The 20566-nt window shown below is 33.9% G+C and overlaps 1 protein-coding gene and 1 long non-coding RNA gene across 2 annotated transcripts in view; one reads left to right on the plus strand and one right to left on the minus strand.

Moving 5' to 3' along the window:
* The window catches only part of LOC112661144 (40S ribosomal protein SA-like), a 60855-nt gene extending 44419 nt beyond the window's left edge, over positions 1–16436 (plus strand). Inside the window, exon 3 of the transcript XR_004808752.2 lies at positions 16227–16436. The gene's annotated coding sequence lies outside the window, so the exon portion shown is untranslated. The remainder of the gene's footprint in view (positions 1–16226) is intronic.
* LOC112661146 (uncharacterized) overlaps positions 1–20566 on the minus strand; it is an 89857-nt gene that overhangs the window by 25130 nt on the left and 44161 nt on the right. The window lies entirely within an intron of this gene.

Consider the following 20566-nt stretch of genomic DNA (forward strand, 5'->3'; position numbering starts at 1 on the left):
TGTGCAAGCAGAGTGGGTTTGGGATCCCCTCTCTCTCCACCCCTCCCTACCATGCGCTCTCTCTCTCTATCTCTCGCTCTCTCTCTCTCTAAAATAAATAAATAAATCTTTAAAAAATCAAGCATAGTAATGAAGTCACAATTCTTTGGTAGAATTAACAAACACATAATAGATTTCTATTAGATTTTTAAGCCATTACGTATATGTGGTTGCAATTGATTTGACTTCCAAAAATATTATTAAATATGTGTATTAAGGAAAGGAATAGACTTGATTTTCTATATAGTTATATAGTCAGTTTTTCAAATTCTCACTGATCGGCGGGTATGAATGGCCTTATATTAACTAAAATGTTGCTAACATCCAGGATATTAATATGCTTTAAGTATCATTTGAATTTTTTTCTGACTGAGAGGCCAAGGCATTTAAATAGAATTGTACTTTACGTAAATACGATGAAACCATGTTTTTAATAAGTTTATAAATAGTTGCTATTATTCATGAAGTTTAAGGAATCCTTCCTTAAACTGTGTTACTTTCAATCTGTTTTGTTAGATTCTGTGGGAATACTGATGGGAGCTCGGCATGAGGTGGTGAATAGAATTCATGGAAAAGCTTAGGCCACATGAAAGAGTATTCCAGAATGCCAATAGGCTATAACAATTTCAAGAGTTTAAATGGAATGTAATTAAGTCATTTAACATTTCAAGAACCTTGAGAAAGAATATTAGCTGAAATATATACAATATTTCCTTTATCTTCACATTTAGATTTTAAGACTTCTATGAATAATGAAAAGAGAAGAAGCAGATGAGTCAATCATTAAAGTAGGCAATTTTTTTAAAATTATTTTTTTTATTCATGAGAGACACACAGAGGAGAGGCAGAGACATAGGCAAAGAGGGAGAAGCAGGCTCCCTGCAGGGAGCCTAGTGGGGAACTGTCCCAGAACCCCGGGTTCATGAGCCAAAGGCAGATACTCAACCACTGAGCCACTCAGGTGCCCAGGTAGGAACTAATTAACAGAATGGGACTTCATAGATAAACTACAAGCAGGACATGTAGATGGGAAGCAAGGTTATTACTATGTAGAAGGAGATGGTGGAGAAATGAACTATCACAAAACTATGTATTTAATAATCAACTAAGCATCTACCCAAATAGTCGTAGAACATTTTTACTTTTAGATAATTTCCATCATTGCAGTTAGAGAAATATTGCTCTAAATTAATACTATTTTCTAACTCCTATTTGTGCTTGTTTATTGTTTTAATTCTTTGATAGGCTTTATTGTTGAGTTCATATCACTGATCTCTCCATAGTCTGTTTTATCCATAGTTATAAATGATTTGTCTCTCAGGAGTGTCAATAAATATTCTGCCTCAAATCACTAAAATCACTGTACTAGGTGTGTTTTAACATGAGTTTGTGACAATTTGTCATTTTATATTACTATTTCATATAAAGGCACAATTCCAGTTTTTACATCAATGCTAGCTAGCAGTTTTCTTTGTAGACTGAATATATCATATGAACCATAACTGAAACAAACTTCACTATGCCCATGTTGCAATTTCAAGGTGAAAAGAATAACAGGTTTTAACAAGATGGATCTTTCTCCAAAGACCTTTATATTTCAAGTGTTGTTCAATTTTTTCATTTGTCATAAAACAAAATATACCACTGTGATATGCTTTATGCCTTCTAATATCTTGAGGCAAACTGGCTGACAAATGTATTATTCTCTCATAAAGAAGAGGAGCCCTGGATGTTATGATGTTTGCAGCTGCATTACCCATGCTGGACCAAACTGCTGCTTTTGTTCATGCCATCTTAACTGCTATAGAAATAGTGTGTGAGGTTCAAACTATAATGCCAACTTCATAATGCTATTTTGTTCTTTCTGCAAAGATTCACTGTCTTATATTAAATATGCCCATAAATCTCTCAGTAATTGTATATTATTTTTCTGTTCCCTTTACAGTTTACACATTGCATTCAACTTTGAGTTTATTCAGCTTTGTACAGTGCTATGGCAGGTTTATGGGATGTTGTAAAGCTGAGAAAAGTAAGGCAATTATTGTTAAGCCTTTGTAAGCTATTTGAGAAAGACATTTGCTGTGAACAGGGCATAAGGATCAATTCTACTGGGTACAGATTTACTCAGATTTTTAGTTAAACACTTTCTAAAGGAGTATTACTATGAACATTTTTAAAAATTGAAAACTACTTGAAAACTGGGAGTTTTTCCATTAAAGTAGCAACTAAGGGCTATGAGATATGTAAGTGATAAAAATAACATGAATGAAAAAAGTTGTTTTTTTTTTCATCTCGGGTAAGTGAACTGAAAAGATATTTTAAAAGAATTATATAAAAGAAAATTACAATCAAGTATCTGCAAGATTTCTATGAAGTGAAAATCTTTATAGACTAGACAATTTGAATATTAGTATTTTTCATCAACTAACTCTATAGAAGAGTTGTAGGTATTGAAGAGTAGCAGAATATTCTACACTGAGCTATGATTATAGATGTTCAGGATGTACCACTCCAAAATATTGCCACTTTGGCATATTGATTATTTTGAGCTGTAGGCACTTTAAAAGCTGCAAATACTAGGAAAGGCTTTCTCTGAACTCTTCTTAGCTGCCTAAAGATACATCTTCCCAGAGGAACTCAGTTGTCATAGATTCCCTCCCTGGGTGTTTCATTAACCAGGAAAAATTGACTTTCATCACCGAGGAGGAAAGTAGAAATTGGCATCACACCCAGACAGACTTTGTCACAAACTATCATAACCTCCCAACTATTCTTCTCAGAGCCCACTGATCTTTCCTAGAAATGATTTACTTTCCCCTAGGAGACCTACCTTCCTTCTCCCCTTTCCCTATTAACATGCTATTTAATCCCAAATCCTAAAGCTCTCTCTTTGAGAATTATTCAGTTTTCCTAGGCATCCCTCATGTGTAGATGAGGTTTACATAGCAAATTTGTTTTCCTCTTGTAAATTATCTTTATTACAAGGAGTTTCGGGTAAGAACTCAAAAGAGTAGAGGATAAATCATTTTTCCTTTCCTACACTCTGTGGTCATTGTGATAGGTAGGAGCTTCAGAACCCAGATATCTACCTATTTATGATATGTAAAAATGCACAACATAAATTGATTAAATACACACATACATGCACATATGTAATATCAATTATTTTAAAAAGATTAAATTCATAAACTTTGTTAAATGCTACAGTATGTATAGGGGTAAAAAAAAATCAGGCATTCACACAAAGATACCTGAGTTCAAACTTTAGCACTGCCATTTACTTGTGTCACTGATATGGAGATCAAATGAGATCAAAATAAAGCCCTTGGCTTACTGTCTTAATGATTTATAAATTCTACAATGGATTGTGTTATCACTCTTCAGTGTATTATTTTCAAAGGACTAATGATAACCTTAATTATAGATAAGGAATTCTTTTGTCCACACTATTATTTTTCTAGATCTGAAGATCTTTTTTGTTTTCCTCAGGAGGACATTCCTTAATGGATTTAGGATCATTAATGAGAAAGTAATATTATGTCTTATAAATATTTAATGCCAAGACTGTATCATTTAATTTTATCAGAGACTTCCTTTAATCCATTTTTTCTAGAAAAATACCTACATGGTCTTTCTCAGTTTATCTGTTACCCCTATACTACATGAATTACTTTTCTTTCATTTTTAAAAATATGAATATAATTAGTGCATGATGTTACAATAGTTCCAGGCGTATAACAAAGTGACCCAACATCTCTTTGTGTTATGCTATGCTTTCCATAGGTATAGTTACCATCTGTCACCAGGCAACACTATTATAGTTCTACTGACCATACTGCCAATGCTGAATCTTCATTCCTCAACCTTAAGCCTGTACCTTCAACCCCCTCACCCATTTTGCCCATCTTCACAGTCCCCTCCTTCTGGCAGCCATTAGTTTGTTCTCTATGTTTCTAAGTCTGATTCTGCTTTTGGTTTGTTTATTCATTTGGGTGGGTATTTTGTTTGTTTGTTTGTCTGTTTTTAGGATTCTACATATGTGTGAAATCATATATGCTAGAATTCTAAATGTAAGAATGACCACTTTTATTTCTTAAAAAAAAAAACAAATCTATAAAGAAAATATTGGCCTGTCAGATCTTGGCTGCTCTGATAATGTCGAATGACTAAATTGGACTTTAAAGTTTTATTTTCTGATTTAGGGGATCCTGGGTGGCTCAGCGGTTTAGCGCCTGCCTTTGGCCCAGGGCATGATCCTGGAGTCCCAGGATGGAGTCCCACGTTGGGCTCCCGGCATGGAGCCTGCTTCTCCCTCCTCCTGTGTCTCTGCCTGTCTCTCTCTCTCTATGTCTATCATGAATAAATAAATAAATAAATCTTAAAAAAATAAAATAAAGTTTTATTTTCTGATTTATAGGTTGACATTGGCAGTATTTTGGGTCAGATATAAGTCAGTCCATCAACCAGAAGCATGATTTCCCTGCTATCTTTTATATTTTTCTAAATCCTGTCCTCAGAGCTCTTATAATTTTTTTTTAATTATACCTGGAAGTACACATTCAGTAAATAGCTATTGGGTGACTGAATGAATGCTTGTTGCAACTCTCTTTGCTCACCTGTAGTTAATGGTTCTGTGCAGCAAGTAAATTCTTTCCAAAAGGTAAACCATTACCTTTCTACCTCCAGGCCTGACTATCTATGTGCACAAACACACACAGATAAATACTACTGGCCCTATATAAAGAATATGAATTTTTACATTGGCAAATTACTTATTAAAAATTATTGAATAAATTAGCAAAACCCACTGATTCGGGGCTTAATGAGACTATTTTTATCTAAATAATATTGATCATGAAAAATAGCACTTTCCTTTGAAAGTTATTACAAATAATTTAAAAAATAGCTATTGCAGTGAATAAATGAGAGTTCCATTTTATTTATTTATTTATTTATTTATTTGATTTATTTATTTAAAATATTTTATTTATTTATCCATGAGAGAGATACACACACACACACAGAGGCAGAGACATAGGCAGAGAGAGAAGCAGGCTCCATGCCGGAAGCCCAATGTGGGACTTGATCCTGGGACTATGGCATCATGCCCTGAGTCAAAGGCAGATGTTCAACCACTGAGCCACCCAGGCGTCCGAGAGTTACATTTTATATAAGCATATATTCTAAACTAATTATACAGACCGCAGAAGAAGTTTATACATAAGTGAGCAATTTGTAGTTCTTCAAACATTATCTTCTCATAACCTCATGTTTTAGCCTATGATGCAGCTCTCGCCTATCAGATTGCCTCCTCTTCTCAGAAACCAGAAAAGAATAATCACTACTTCATCAAAGTTTCTCCTAATGTTTCTAGTTAGGTTTAAGTGTTTATCCATTAATGTACTTGGCATCTCTTTCTCTGAGTAGAACTTGAGCTCATCAAGAACCAAAATCATGTTCTATTGGTTATTTCTGATGCCTACATAAAGTCTGGAAATAGTTATTACTTAATGGATGTTTATAGAATGAAAGACTAATGCCTGAGAATAACTTCTGTCTCACTCTAAATTGTGAGCTGAACTATCAAGAGTAAAGCTAATTTTCTAATTTTTCTGATTTGGACATTATCCAGAGCTCATCCAACATTCCTGCTCTAGGGCTTATTAGATTATCTGCCAAGTCAAGACCTTCATCTCAGAGCCTGGATCCCTTGATGTTTTCAGTGATCACTCAACACCAAGGACTTCAAGTCAACATCCAATTCCTTACTTCTTGCATTACTCTGGATGTTCTCACAAGATTCATCACCTGATGATGGATGTTCTCACAAGATTCATCATTATAGCTCTCCCTTCCAATGTGTCTTGTCTTCCATCTTTTCTTAAAAGATTTTAACACTGGATGTTCTCACAAGATTCATCATTATAGCTCTACCTTCCAATGTGTCTTGTCTTCCATCTTTTCTTAAAAGATTTTATTTATTCATTTATTTGAGAGAGGGAGAAACAAAGTTAGGGGAGGGGCAAGGGGGGAGGAAGGGAGAGAATCCCAAGCTGACTGCACTTGCACAGACCTGATGCAGGGCTTAATCTCAGGACCCTGAGATCATGACCTGATCTGAAATAAAGATTCAGATGCTTAACCAACTGAGCCACCATACGCCCTTGTCTTCCATCTTAAAAACAAAATCTCCATTGCATTATTTTATTTACCATTAATTTGTCACAAATATTTTGATTACTAACTTTGAGCTAACTTGTATATCTGTTCTTCCATTTCCATTACTGTTGTGATTTCCCTGGTTAAGCCTTTGTATTTATACTATTGTGCTATCTCTAATTTTTCCTCTTCCTCCTCCTCCCTCTTCTTTTCAGCATGATTCATTATAGTAAAAAAAGCTAGTCTCCTCAAGTTCTTCATTCATATCCTTAAATGATGCCACATTGCTCTCCAGAATTTGTCAAAATTCTTCAGATTAGATAGCAATTTTGTCATTGATTCAGTCATACTTATTTATCCAAATACCTCCTGATTCTCTCCCTACTTTTTGTTCCTGCCAGAACAGAGCCCTTACTAATTTGTAAATGTACCTTGTTCATTTTCATGTCTGCTTTTTGGTAAAATGTCTGCTACTGACTCATTATATTGTTTTCTCTTACTATGGCTGCTTTCCTCAGTGTTTGTTTTCCTAGTAGGGCATTCCTCAATTATTCTATTTTGTGTTAGTTCCGGGCCTGGATTCCTCCTCACTGTTCAAAAGAGTTTATTCAATGCTTATTAATTTCTGGCACATTGTGAAGAATTGATGTATAAATATATGCTATCTTACTCCCTACTATTGAATTTTGCTATGACATGTGCTCCCAAATAAACAGAAACAAGGTGTCATGGCATCAAGGATGAGGGGAACAGCTACTTTCTGTACCATTTATCTCCTGTGTAGCTTGTGTTTTTTGGAAAGAAAGATAAGCTTCTTTGTTTTCTGTATAGCACCTGGCACATTGTAGTAACATAGAATTTTAATAAAAGTGTGTTAATTTGGATTTTGTTTAATGCCTATTTTAATGGTCAACCTTAAAAAATCACATTGTAAATGATGACCAGGATGTTGATATATTCCCAACCGTTTTTAAAATGAATTTCAACAGGGAAATTCAAGAGTACTAATTCAAAAAATGGTTCAATTTGCCTTTGAAATGGAATTTCATGCTTACCAGTGAGCATGAGAATGTCTTACATATCAAACAATATAACACCTGCACAGGCTAAAATAAGCTGAAACATTACTTGGCTTTTCTCATTCTTAGCCATTCTTTCCACATCCCAACCTACATTTAGCTAGCTCAGTTACAGCCACTGATAGTGCTCAAACATTGCCTGAAGCAGAAATGCTGACAAAGGTTTAATAGTTCAAAGAACTTCATTTTTAAGGTGCAAGAATTTAAGAGCAAGAAGTACCAGAAATTAACAAAGAAATTAGTGTAAAAATATATTTGATTACTTATTAGATGTCAAAAATTATTTAATTGGAAACTGTAAGTCACATTTAGGTAGACTGCATGTACCAACAGGATCTTTTACACCCCCGCCTCTTTTTTTTTTCCTCTTTAAAGACTTTTATTTTATAGTGGACCAGAGGGATCTATTGAGTTAAACTATATTAACAACGATACACACAATAATACAAGTTATGCTATATTGATATGATATTTCATTTCTTACTAGAATGTAGGCTCCTTGAGGCAGGTATTTTGTCTAATTCACTGTTGTGTATTCAAAATTTAAAATTTTTTTTTTTTTTAAATTTTTATTTATTTATGATAGTCACACAGAGAGAGAGAGAGAGAGGCAGAGACACAGGCAGAGGGAGAAGCAGGCTCCATGCACCGAGAGCCCGATGTGGGATTCGATCCCGGGTCTCCAGGATCGCGCCCTGGGCCAAAGGCAGGCGCCAAACCGCTGCGCCACCCAGGGATCCCTGTGTATTCAAAATTTAAAATAATCATGGCATAAAATAGATAATAAATGTTTCTGGAATGAGTTAATGGATATTTTATATGGTTTTGTAAAGAAAAAGGTGGTATTATAAAGGAGTAAATGTGGGCTCATTTTGTTCAATAATTAAATGCAGTGAAAATCAGAATTGTTTTAGATTCAGCTAGCTTATTTGCTGTTTTTCAAATGTTTTGCATTAGCAAAACCTTTAATGAGTTTGACCTCAAGGAGTTTTTCTTTAATCCATATGTTTCTGATTCCCATAGAGTTAGCTGTTACCAAAACTATTTTAATGATTTATTTGAGTTCCAAGAAGCCTTTTGAAAAGTTTCATTAGGGAACTCTTTATGTCTGACTTTTAAAAATAAAAATACTTCATTTTTCTTAACAATTTTTACTGTATCCTCAAAAACCTATAACTATTCTGAGATTCTCTATTTTTATGGTGGTCCTACATTTTTATTTCCAAAGTCATTAGAGCAAAAATGTTTTTATATTAGTTATATGAACAAATAAACTCTCTGTAATGTCTGTATTCTGCATTTCTAATGAGAATATTGCAATAATTTGTAATAGCTTAGTGTCTTACAATTTAACCATAGCATTTATCTTATTAAGTATATGCTTATTAATCTTATAAATGACATGCTCCTTGAGTTACTACATGGAGTTGAAGTTCTCAGTTTGGCTTAGGAATGGATTTTGGGTTTATATATGTAAGAGTTGAGAAGAAACAGGAGAAAAAGAGAAAGAAATCAAGAGGATAATAGATATAGTTATTCCCTTTCCCAACCACATTTGAATTCACCATGTCACTAATAAATGCATTTTTGTTTCTGTGAGAGTGTTTAAAATTCAAAGATCATCTTCTTTATCATCAGTAAAATGAATATATTTAGTTCAGTAAGATTAATATTAAAAAATAATTATATAAATATACACACCCCTCCATTAGACAGTTCAAGTACCAAAATTTTATTTATGTATTTAGTTTTTTAAAATATTTTATTTATTTATTTATGATAGAGAGAAAGAGAGGCAGAGACACAGGCAGAGGAAGGAGCAGGCTCCATGCAGGGAGCCAGATGTGGGACTCGATCCCAGGACCCCAGGATAACGCCCGTAGGTCAAAGGCAGGCGCTAACCACTGAGCCACCCAGGAATCCCCTGTATTTAGTTTTTAAAAATATTCATCATATCCTTGTAGTGTGGCGGGGCTTAGGGAGGTGGGGGAGTATATGCTTTTACTTTCTGTGAATTGAAAAACTTTCTGATGTGTGTGATTGCATTATGATTTAGGTATATTTAATCAAATACTCTAACTAAATGCTAAAAGGAGGGAATCAGGGATCCCTGGGTGGCGCAGCGGTTTGGCGCCTGCCTTTGGCCCGGGGCGCGATCCTGGAGACCCGGGATCGAATCCCACATCAGGCTCCCTGCATGGAGCCTGCTTCTCCCTCTGCCTGTGTCTCTGCCTCTCTGTCTCTCTCTGTGTGACTATCATGAATAAATAAATAAAATCTTTAAAAAAAAAATAAAAGGAGGGAATCAGCCTCCATCTTTTGCTTGTTTTTATAGCTCACACACTTTAAAGAATATTGTTCTCTATGATATTTCAGTTTCTCAATAAAAGAAAGTTTAATTTCACTGAGATTTTTTAAATAGATGAATAAAATAGATTGTGCTTCTATGATATTCTTATATTTTTCTATCCTAATACTATTTATAAAATAGAGTATTAAATTTATTAAATTGATAATCGCATAAACTAAACTAAATAAAATGACAAAAAAGTACCAATAGCAAGCAGTCATGTTACAATATGAAGAAACTCCTGTTTTGAAGTATTTTCTTTTGAAAATAAACAAACTCTGGTGTAAACAAATGAAAATGAAAACACAATAATCTAAAAATCTTTGGGATGCAGCAAAAGCTATTCTCAGAGGGAAGTTCATAGAGATAAATGCCTACCTCAAGAAGCAAAAAAAAAAAAAAAAAAAAAAAAGGCAAAGAAAGAAAAATCTCAGAGAAAGAATCTAACCTCTGCCTAAAGGAGCTAAAAAGAGAAGAACAAACAAAATCCAAAATTAGTAGAAGGAAGGAAATACAAAGATTAGAGCAGGAAAAAAAGGAAATAATAACTTCAAAAAAGAATTAAAAATGAATAGATAAAAATCCAAACAGATCAATGTAACTAGGAGCTAGCTGATTCTTTGAAAAGATCGACAAAATTGATAAACCAGTAGCCAGACTTATAGAAGAAAAAGAAGAAAAAAAAAAAAAAAGACTCAAATAAACAAAACCAGAACAAAAGAGGATAAATAACAACCACACCACAGAAATACAAAGGATCGTAAGAGAATATATGAAAAATTATATGCCAACAAATTGGACAGCCTAGAAGAAATGGATATATTTGTAGAAATATATAACTTCCTAAAACTGAATTAGAAAGAAATAGAATATTTGAACAGACTGATTACACAATGAAATTGAACCAATAATCAAAAAACTCCCAACAAACAAAAATCCAGGACCAGATAGCTTCACTGGTGGATTCCACCAAACATTTAAGAATTAATACCTATTCTTCTCAAACTATTCCAAAAAAGTGAAGAGGAAGGAAATTTTCTGAATTCATTTTATCAGGACAGCATTATCTTGATACCAAAACCAGACAAAGACACTACAAAAAAAGAAAAAAAAAAACTATAGACCAGTATTTCTCATGAACATATATGTATAAATCCTCAAACAAAAATCCTCAAACCAAATCCAATAATACTTTTAAAAAGAGCTTCACCATGATCAAGTGAGCTTTACTCCTGGGATGTAAGGGTGGTTCAATATTAGCAAATCAACATGACACTTCACATTAATAGGAGAAAGGATAAAAATCATATGATCATCTCAACAGAAAAAGCATTTCAGAAGTAAAATATCCATTCATTATAAAAACTCTCAAGATAGTAGGTTTAGAGGGAATATACCTCAAAATAATAAAGTCCATGTGGGAAAGCCCACAGCTAACATCATACTCAATGGTGAAAAACTGAGAGCTTTTCCTCTAATGTCAGGAACAAGAGAAGGATGTCTATTCTCACCACTTGTATTCAATACAGTTCTATAAGTCCTAGCCAAAGCAATCAGACAAGAAAAAAGAAAAAAAAAAAAAAAAAAAGGCATCCAAGCTGGTATGGAAGAAGTAAAGCTTTCACTGTTTATAAATGTATAGAAAATCCTAAATACTCCATGAAAAAACTATTAGAACTAATAAATGAATTTGATAAGGTTGTAGGATAGAAAATCAATATACAAAAATCCACTGCATTTCTATACACTAATAATGAAGTAGAAAGAGAAATTAAGAAAACAATCCCATTTACAATTGTACCAAAAGTAATGAAATACCTAGGAATAAACTTAACCAAGGAGGTAAAAACTTGTATTCTAAAACTATAAAACATTGTTGAAAGAAATTGCAGGCAATACAAACAAAAGGAAAGATATTCCATACTCATGGATTGGGAGAACCAATATTGTTAAAATGCCCATACCACCCAAAGCAATCTACAGATTTCATGCAATCCCTATCCGAATATCAACAATATTTTTCACAGAAGTAGAACAAATAATACTAAAATATTTATGAAACCACAAATATTCTGAATAGCCAAAGCAGTATTGAAAAAGTAGAACACAGCTGGAGATATCACAATTGCAGCTTTTAAGATACACTCCAAAGCTGTAGTAATCAAAACATTATGGTACTGGTACAAAAATAGACACATAGATCTATAGACCAGAACAGAGAGCCCCAAAACAAACCCATGAGTATATGATCAACTCTGATCAACTAATCTACAACAAAGGTGGCAAGAATATGCAATGGGGAAAACCTGCCTCTTCAACAAATGGCACTGGGAAAATTGGGCAGTACATATTAAAGAATGAAACTGGACCACTTTCTCACACCATACACAAAAACAAACTCAACATGAATTAAAGACTAGAAATAACTAGCTAGACTCTTCTCAGGCAATTCTATTTTCAGGTAGAAAAATACTACCAGGGTTGGTGCAACAAATATGATAACCATCTGTTTTGTTCCTACAGATAAATTAGATTGTCACAATTTAGCAAAGCCATGTGCTTTTCCCCCTCCAAAGAGATATGTATAACTTTTGCTCTGAAAAAGTAATTTTATTAATAATAAAACATTTAATAATTGCTGAATACTTACTATGTGCCAAGCATTATTCTAAGCTCTTTACACATAGTATCTCATCTAATAACTAAACAACCCTATGAGGGAGACATTGCTATTTTTTTTGTGTGTGTTTTATTTGGGATGCAGTTGAGAAGGATTTTAAGCTCTCAATCCTAGAAATAGCACCAAATAGAAGCCAAATACAGTAGAGCTCTTGTTAAGTTTCAAAAAAGTGAATAAAATCATCTGAAACTCCTATTTCAACAGTTAAATCCTGCTGTCCTTCAAATTTTAAGAAATAATGGTATGCACTGAAGCTAGATCTTGTTTGTTTGTTTCCTTAAAGTTATGGTCCTCCCAGTTAAGTTTTGGCCATAACTTTTCCCAAAAGAATGGTGTGTTAGTTAGTCCATGTGGGCTGTTATAATAAAGTATCATAGACCAAGTAGCTTATAAAGAACAGATTTTTTTTTTTTTTCTCAGAATTCTGGAGGCTGAAGTCCAAGATCAGAGTTCCAACATGGTTGCCTTCAGGGAGGGCCCTCTCTCTGGTTTATAGCACCTTTTCCCACTGTGTCCTCACATGGTGGAAGGGGCTGGGAGTCTCTCTAACTTCTTTTATAAGACAGTAATCCCATTCATGAGGACTCTACTCTTATGATTCAAGCACCTCTCAAAGGCCATACCATTCCCTTTGTGGGTTAGGATTTAAACATATAAATTTCAGGAGTACATGAACATTCAAACCATAGCAAAAGGGGAAAATTTTCTTTTTGTCTTAATATACTTAAATTTTAATTTCAAACTACAGGTGTTTTATTACTAATATTAGAAAATGTGAAATTATTAAAAGGATAGGCTAAAAATCACCCAGTGTTATAGAGCTGCATTTCTGTTTATCTGAAATATTCTTTAATACATACTCATTTAATGCAGGACCTAGAACATTGTGGTTCTGGGACAGATAGATGATAGATAGATAGATAGATAGATAATAGATAGATAATAGACCAACTTCAGATATTAGTGGTTCCTTTATCCTCAAGCACATACAAAATTTTTGTGAGATGAAGATCAATAACACATTGATTAGTAAGGAAAGCAGACTGGTTACTCACTAAAACTTTTCTGTCTCTTTCTTTCTCTTTCTTTCTCTCTCTCTCTCACATACACAGACATATAGAAAACCACAGTAGCATTCAAGGCAAAATTTACCAAAGATTTTGAAGAGTTACAAAAAGAGTTTACATGATTAAATGTACCCAAACAAGTAAAAAATTTCCATTATCATTTCTATCTTTGTCACCCACCAGCAGACATTCCTTACTTTCCCCTTCACTCATGCCTAGCACTGGCTTTTCTCCCTTATTGGCGCACTTGGTCTAGGAATATGCATTTGTTTGCCTTGTATCTGCGTAGCTACCTCCTTGTGCCCCAGCTCCTAATGTGCATCATAAAACCACTGTGCTTCTCAACTAAGAATCCTATAGTAAACAGATTTCTTCTTGTTAGAAAGCAATATAGATATCACTCTTTTCTTGAATAGAGTATGTTGAGGAGCTGTCACCTGTACTTAACAATTCATCAGTGTATTTCCTCTAAATTCCTTATATCTAGCTCTTTCTGACTTTCTGTCATTTGTTGGTAATGCATTAGCAGCTGTTAAGCACAGGATGAACCATAGATGGTCCCAGGAATCTCACGTCCTCCTGTTATATTGTCTCAGGCCCGAGTTATGTAGTCCTGGGCATGCCAGTTGCCTCTCAGAGTTTAAGCCTTCAGATGGTAAAATATACAGATGGCTTACATAGTGTCTTACTGTTTTCCAGTCTAAAGTTCTCCCTCTTTTTCAGTCTCTCCAATGAATACATACGTGCAACTTTGAAGTTACCTGAACAAAGATTTCAACATTTTCATTTTGGTGCAAGTCTAATGGAAATGTATAAATAATAACTCATGTAACTTATAATGCATAAATATGCTGGCGGCACGGACAGAAAATGATTAAAGTTGAAGCTGAGTTCTGAATCTAATTATTGTACCCTTCTTTTGGTGGCAGTAATATCTGTCTGTAAAGTTAGAGTGTAATTTGGAAGCAAAAAAAGGAATGAAACATGTGAACATGTTTTTAGGGGAAAAAGTATTTTATATTTTTGTGCAATGATTAAACCTCCAAAAATTGCTATCTCAGTGAATCTTGCTTGAAAAAAGCAATATACTAAGAGTTGTAGGATTTTATGCAATCATGAAAAAATGGAATGCTTCCCTACTTAGAGTGTAAGAGAAAGATTAACAAAACTATATAACAAGTGTCTGAAACACTGTGATGTCTTAATATTTCCTAATTGTGACTGAATGAACCATTTGATTTTCTCCCATAAAGTTATATTCAAGGAAAACTTTACGTAAAAGAAAATGCTCTGGCTATGCAATAAAGTCTGTGTTTTTTGTTATCTTGTTTTGAATACTGTTTAATAGCAAGAATAACCAGAAAAAAATTACCCAACAACTAAATGAAGTGTCTAAGAAGCAATATTCTATTTTCCTTTAACTGAGTGACAATAATTCTTTATAATAGAACATTCTATACTGCAAATGTAATGATACAATAAACATTACTGGAAGCTGGTAACATTTACAACTTATGAAGGACAAATGTATTTTAACAATGAGCATTAAATTATAACTTTATCAATTATGTAGGGTGCAGGTTATTTCTGACAGTGTCCTTTAGTTAAGTGTCAATTGAAAATACAGGGGTCATTTTATTTGTACATGTTAAATTGTTCAACCACTGACTGTTTCGTGAAAAAATTAAACACCTTTTCATAAGACAAACATCAACTTAGAACAATTATTGAAAGCATTAGGAGACAATGCTAATGTATTTCATGCTTCAAAGGCTACAGCTGCCAAAAATTCATAGCAATCAATCAACATCTTTTCTGCTGTATTTCATATCTTAAACAACCCACCATGCGTAATAATTATGAGTAGGTTTTCTATTTTTAGATAAAATTCGTGAGTATATTGATTAACCTCATTGTTCCTTTGTGACTGTCTCATATGAGCCAAAATGTTAAAGCTATTATAATCTGTTTTTTATTTATAGAAAAAAATTAAAACTTACCCTAGACAATTTAATACAATTCATTGCTTGTGAATAGAATTACCTTTTTGTGAGTGCTTTTATAATCTGCAACTCAGAATTAGAGAACTGAACAAGAAATGCAAATAGATAAAGAATTTATTTTTCACAGCTGACACATTTTGCTCTGAATTCTAAAATGCATTTTGGTGGTCATTGAGTCTTCTGCAGGGAAAAGGTATCTCTGTGAGAGAAGCATCTCATTTCATTGGAATAAGTAGATAGAAGGTCAGGTCATAGCTCTTCAGCTATTCATAGGACTGACTTCTTAATCTCAAATGCAAAAGTGATAGGCACTGTAAATCAGAATCCTCAAGGAAAGAAAGGAAAACAGACCAAACCTACCTTGGATTTTGCCTCCATTTTGAAAGTCTTCCTTCTAGTGTTCTCTTTCTCTTACCCATCATCACAGCTACATTATAATGAAATCACTTAAAAAAACATCAGGATAATGACACCAGAGTATGATGCAACCACAACCTAACTTTCTAAAATAAATGGTTAGAGAATGATTCCTAATTCAGAAGTTTCAAACTGACATTCTTGAACCAAATAATGACACATAGATGTATTGGATTTGGTCTAGACAGTATTTTAAAAGGGTATTTAGTAAGTTAACAATATATAAAAGTTGGAGTAATTTATAGAAAACAACTGTATTTTTCAGTTTTTCTTGAGAAAATAATTAGAATGTCTGACCACCTTGATTTCACATTACACAAGGCGATAGCTGAGAAATGGAATCCCTTTCCCCTCCTGGAAACCTTTAGATGACTTCCTTAAGGCACATTGATTCCTATAAATACTGATCACTTTTATCACATTTATTTGCAGGTGTTTTTTTCCTAACTGCTGCCAGCTTCTTAAAAGAAGAAAAAATGTATCTTTTGCAGTGTTCGGTACAGGCCTCATGCATTGAAGAAACCTAGTAAATCCCCTGTGCTTCCTAATATGTATGAAATAATTAATCAGTAAAAAACACTGTTAGTATATCACTAAGTATAATAGGATTCTAATGTAAAAGAGTTTTCAAAGGATAATAAATTGAAGCATGTTGAAAACATTTATTTATAAGAATCTTCCTGTAATTTATTTTAAAATTTGAAGAGAACTTAGTTACAGGGTGGTACAGTAGTTTTGAAATTCAGTTATCCTTTATCAGAGAACATTGTCCAAATGGAAACTAATGTGCACAGCAGATATACACAGAAGAGCTTCACCCTGTTGAAGCATGGATGAATGGTCCAAGGCCCCTCAGCAAAGCCTGCTCCTTGGCCATAATTCTCTTTAAAAACATCACTTAAGGTTCTGTGGATCAGTTTGGAACCCAATAATCCTGTCAGGTTTCCATCATTTGAGAAATGAAGAAATGATATTCAGTGAGATAATGGTTTTGCCCATTTTCAGCAGACCCAGGATTATTAGCTCTATTGTGAGACATATATGGGGACTGAAAAAGTGTGTCAGACACCCTTTCCTGCCTACACAGAAAATGAAAGTAAAAGGGGGAATATATGAAAAATAACCATATAAACAAGCGCTAGACAGCTAAGAATTACTCTAAAAATGTCTTTAAAAACAAAGGCAAATATAAGAAATCCTGCTAATGTAGTGTTTCTAGACTGCTATGTTTAGTCTGAATTACAGAAACACTGTTTTATGATTGCATATTCTACAACAGAATATCTCAACCTCAACATTATTGACATTTGGGGCTGGATAATTCTTTTTTATATGGAGATGTCCTGTATGTTCTAGTTTAGCAGGATCCCTCACTTCTACCCACTAGATTCTAATGGAATAATCCAAGTAGCATAATTGTCGCCAGTAGAGAACCACTACTCTGTATTACTATTTATAGATGCTAATTCTTGGTAAAAAAGATGTCTACATGCACCCTCCAAATCCAATTGTAAGATAAATTATTTTTTTCAGAATACTTGGAATTATTTTGAAACAACCAATAAGATTTTTAGTATTAGTTCCTTTGTATAGGATTTAAATCAATGGTATTTTTATATTTATTAGTAAAACAGAGCCTAGAACTGGACAGTTAAGTCATTACTGGTGTGTTCCATGCCCTGTGAGAAATGAAGTGTTAAGGAGAGAGGTCTTAGCCTAAGGATGTGCTGGGCTGGGGTTGTTTAGGCCTGATTGGAATCTTTCTATACAAGGCTAACAGTAGATGTTAGATAATTGGTATCCTAAACATTCTTGGCCAGCATTCCAAGACTTTCAGTGAGTCTTTGAGATTCAGAATGTCTACTCTGACCTACCTAAACTTGATTACAGTTTTCTATGTGTTTAAAAAAACAAAAAACTAAAACTAAAACCAAAATGTCTTAACAACTTCGTATCATTCATTATATATAAGGCAAGGTTCTAAGTATTATCCATATATTAACTCTAATCCTCACAGACAGACAATGAGTTAATTGTTATGACTATCTCAATTTTAGTCTTGGAGAAATTGCATAATATGATCATAATTAGTTTTAGTTATTCAGATTTTAATAATTGACAGACACTTTCTTAAAAATAAAACTGTAGCTTTAAGGAAAACAACTGATATTAACTGATGATAGAATATAAGCTTTTATGTGAAAATAAGACATTCAGAACACTTCTATCAGCCACTGTGAGCTGAGACTTTTTGGTAAGATTGGTGGTGATAGTAGCAAATGTGATTTTTAATATTATTTATTCAAATGTGTCAGTATGTGGAGATCTGCATAACTCAGTGAGCCAGTATATCCAGATGACTAATGTGTAATGTCACAGAGTCATTTGTGGACAAGAGAAACTTTCAATATTCAAAATAAGAGATTTGAATGTATATAATAGGTATAAAAAGTTCATTGATCTAGTTTCAAAATCCATATTTCAATTTTAAATTTCCCTGATCTTAAAAACACAACAAAAACAAAGTACCACTTGTTGAGTGTTGGTTTAGCACCAAAGAAAAATATCCACAACTATCTGGGAAATCTCCACCACTATCTGAAAAATCTATTAAAATACTCCTCTCCTTTCCTTTTTTTTAAAAAAATTATTTTAATTTAGTTAACCTACAGTATTACATTCGTTTCAGGTGTACAAATGTAGTGATTCAACAACTTTGTATGTTGCTCAGTGCTCATCAAGATAAATGTACTTTTGGGATGCCAGGGTGGCTCAGCGGTTGAACATCTGCCTTCTGCTCAGGGCATGACCCCAGGATCTGGGATCGAGTCCCACATTGTGCTCTCTGCGAGGAGCCTGCTTCTCCCTCTACCTATGTCTCTGCCTCTCTCTGTGTGTCTCATGAATAAATAAATAAATCTTTGTTTTATAAAAAAGATAAATATACTTTTAATTCTCTATACCTACTTCACTCACTGCTCCTCTCACCTCCCTTCTAGTAACCATCTATTTGTCCTCTTATAGTTAAGAGTTTGTTTTGGAGGGGGAAAAAAGCCTGTTTTTTTATGTGACTCACTCTTTTTTTCCCTTTATTCACTTGTTTTGTTTCTTAAATCCCACATATGAATGGAATCATATGGCATTTCTCTTTCTCTGACTGATGTATCTCACTTGGCATTATACTCTCTAGATCTATCCATGTTGCAAATGGTAAGATTTCATTCTTTTTTATGGCTGAACAATATTCCTCTGTGTGTGTGTGCATCACATCTTCTTTTCCATTTGTCTACCAATGGACTCTTGCTTCCATAATGTGTTTATCGTAAATAATAATGCTGCAGTAAACACAGGAGTCCATATATCGTTTCAAATTAGTGTCTTTGTATTCTTTCAGTAAATACACAGGAGAGTGATTACTGGATCATAGGGTATTTCTATTTTTAGTTTTTTGAAGAACCTCCATATACAGTTTTCCACAGTGGGTAGACCAGTTTGCTACCACCATCAGTGCACGAGAATTCTTGGGTACACCAGTTTGCATTACCACCATCAGTGCACAAGAGTTCTTTCTTCTCTACATCCTCACCAACACGTTTTTTTTTTTGTGTTTTTTATTGCAGCCATTCTGACGGGTATGAGGCTTTATCTCACTGTAGTTTTTTTTTTTAATTTTTATTTATTATTTATGATAGTCACAGAGAGAGAGAGAGGCAGAGACATAGGCAGAGGGAGAAGCAGGCTCCATGCACTGGGAGCCCGACGTGGGATTCGATCCCGGGTCTCCAGGATCGTGCCCAGGGCCAAAGGCAGGCGCCAAACCGCTGCGCCACCCAGGGATCCCTCACTGTAGTTTTGATTGGCTTTTCCTGATGACTAGTGATGTTGAAGATCTTTTCATGTGTCTATTGGCCATCTGGATATCTTCGTTGGAGAAATGTTCATTTATGTCTTCCGTCCATTTGTTAATTGAATTATTTGTTTTTTGCTGTTGAATTGTATCTATTCCTTATGTATTTTGAATACTAACCCTTTATCAGATATGTCATTTGCAAATATTTTCTCTCATTCAATAGGTTGTCTTTTAGTTTTGTTGATTGCTTCCTTAGCTGTGCAAAAGCTTTTTATCTTGAAGTAGTCCCAATAGGTCATTTTTGCTTGCTTGCATTTGTTTATTTATTTATTTAGCCTCGGGAGACATATCTAGAAAAATGTTGCTGTGGGCAATGTCAGAGAAATTACTTCCCAACTCTCTCCTAGCAATTTTATGGCTTCAGATCACACAATAGGTGTTTATTCTATTTTGAGTTTATTTTTGTGTGAGGTGTGATAAAGTGGTCCAGTTTCATTCTTTTGCCCCTGGCTGTCCGGTTTTCCCAGCACCATTTGTTGAAGAGAGACTGTCTTTTCCCCAGTGCATATTCTTGCCTCTTTTTTGAAGACTAATTGACCATATAATCCTGGGTTTGTTTCTGAGCTTTCTATCCTATTGTATTGATTTATGTGTCCATTTATGTGCCAGTATCATACTGTTTTGATTACTACAGCTTTGTAGTATAACTTGAAATCTGAAATTGTGATGCCTCCAGCTTTTTTATTTTTTTATTTTTTTTTCATTTTCAAGATTGCTTCGGCTATTTGTGGTCTTTGTGGTTCCATTCAAACTTCAGAATTGCTAATTCTAGTTTTGTGAATATTCTTCTCCTTTCCAACCACAGGTATGTAATTCAGTTTTCTTTCTATGCTTCAACTAAAGCAATATGTAACAAAGGATT

Source organism: Canis lupus, chromosome 23, assembly GCF_003254725.2.
Source record: "Canis lupus dingo isolate Sandy chromosome 23, ASM325472v2, whole genome shotgun sequence".
Taxonomy (NCBI): Eukaryota; Metazoa; Chordata; class Mammalia; order Carnivora; family Canidae; genus Canis; species Canis lupus.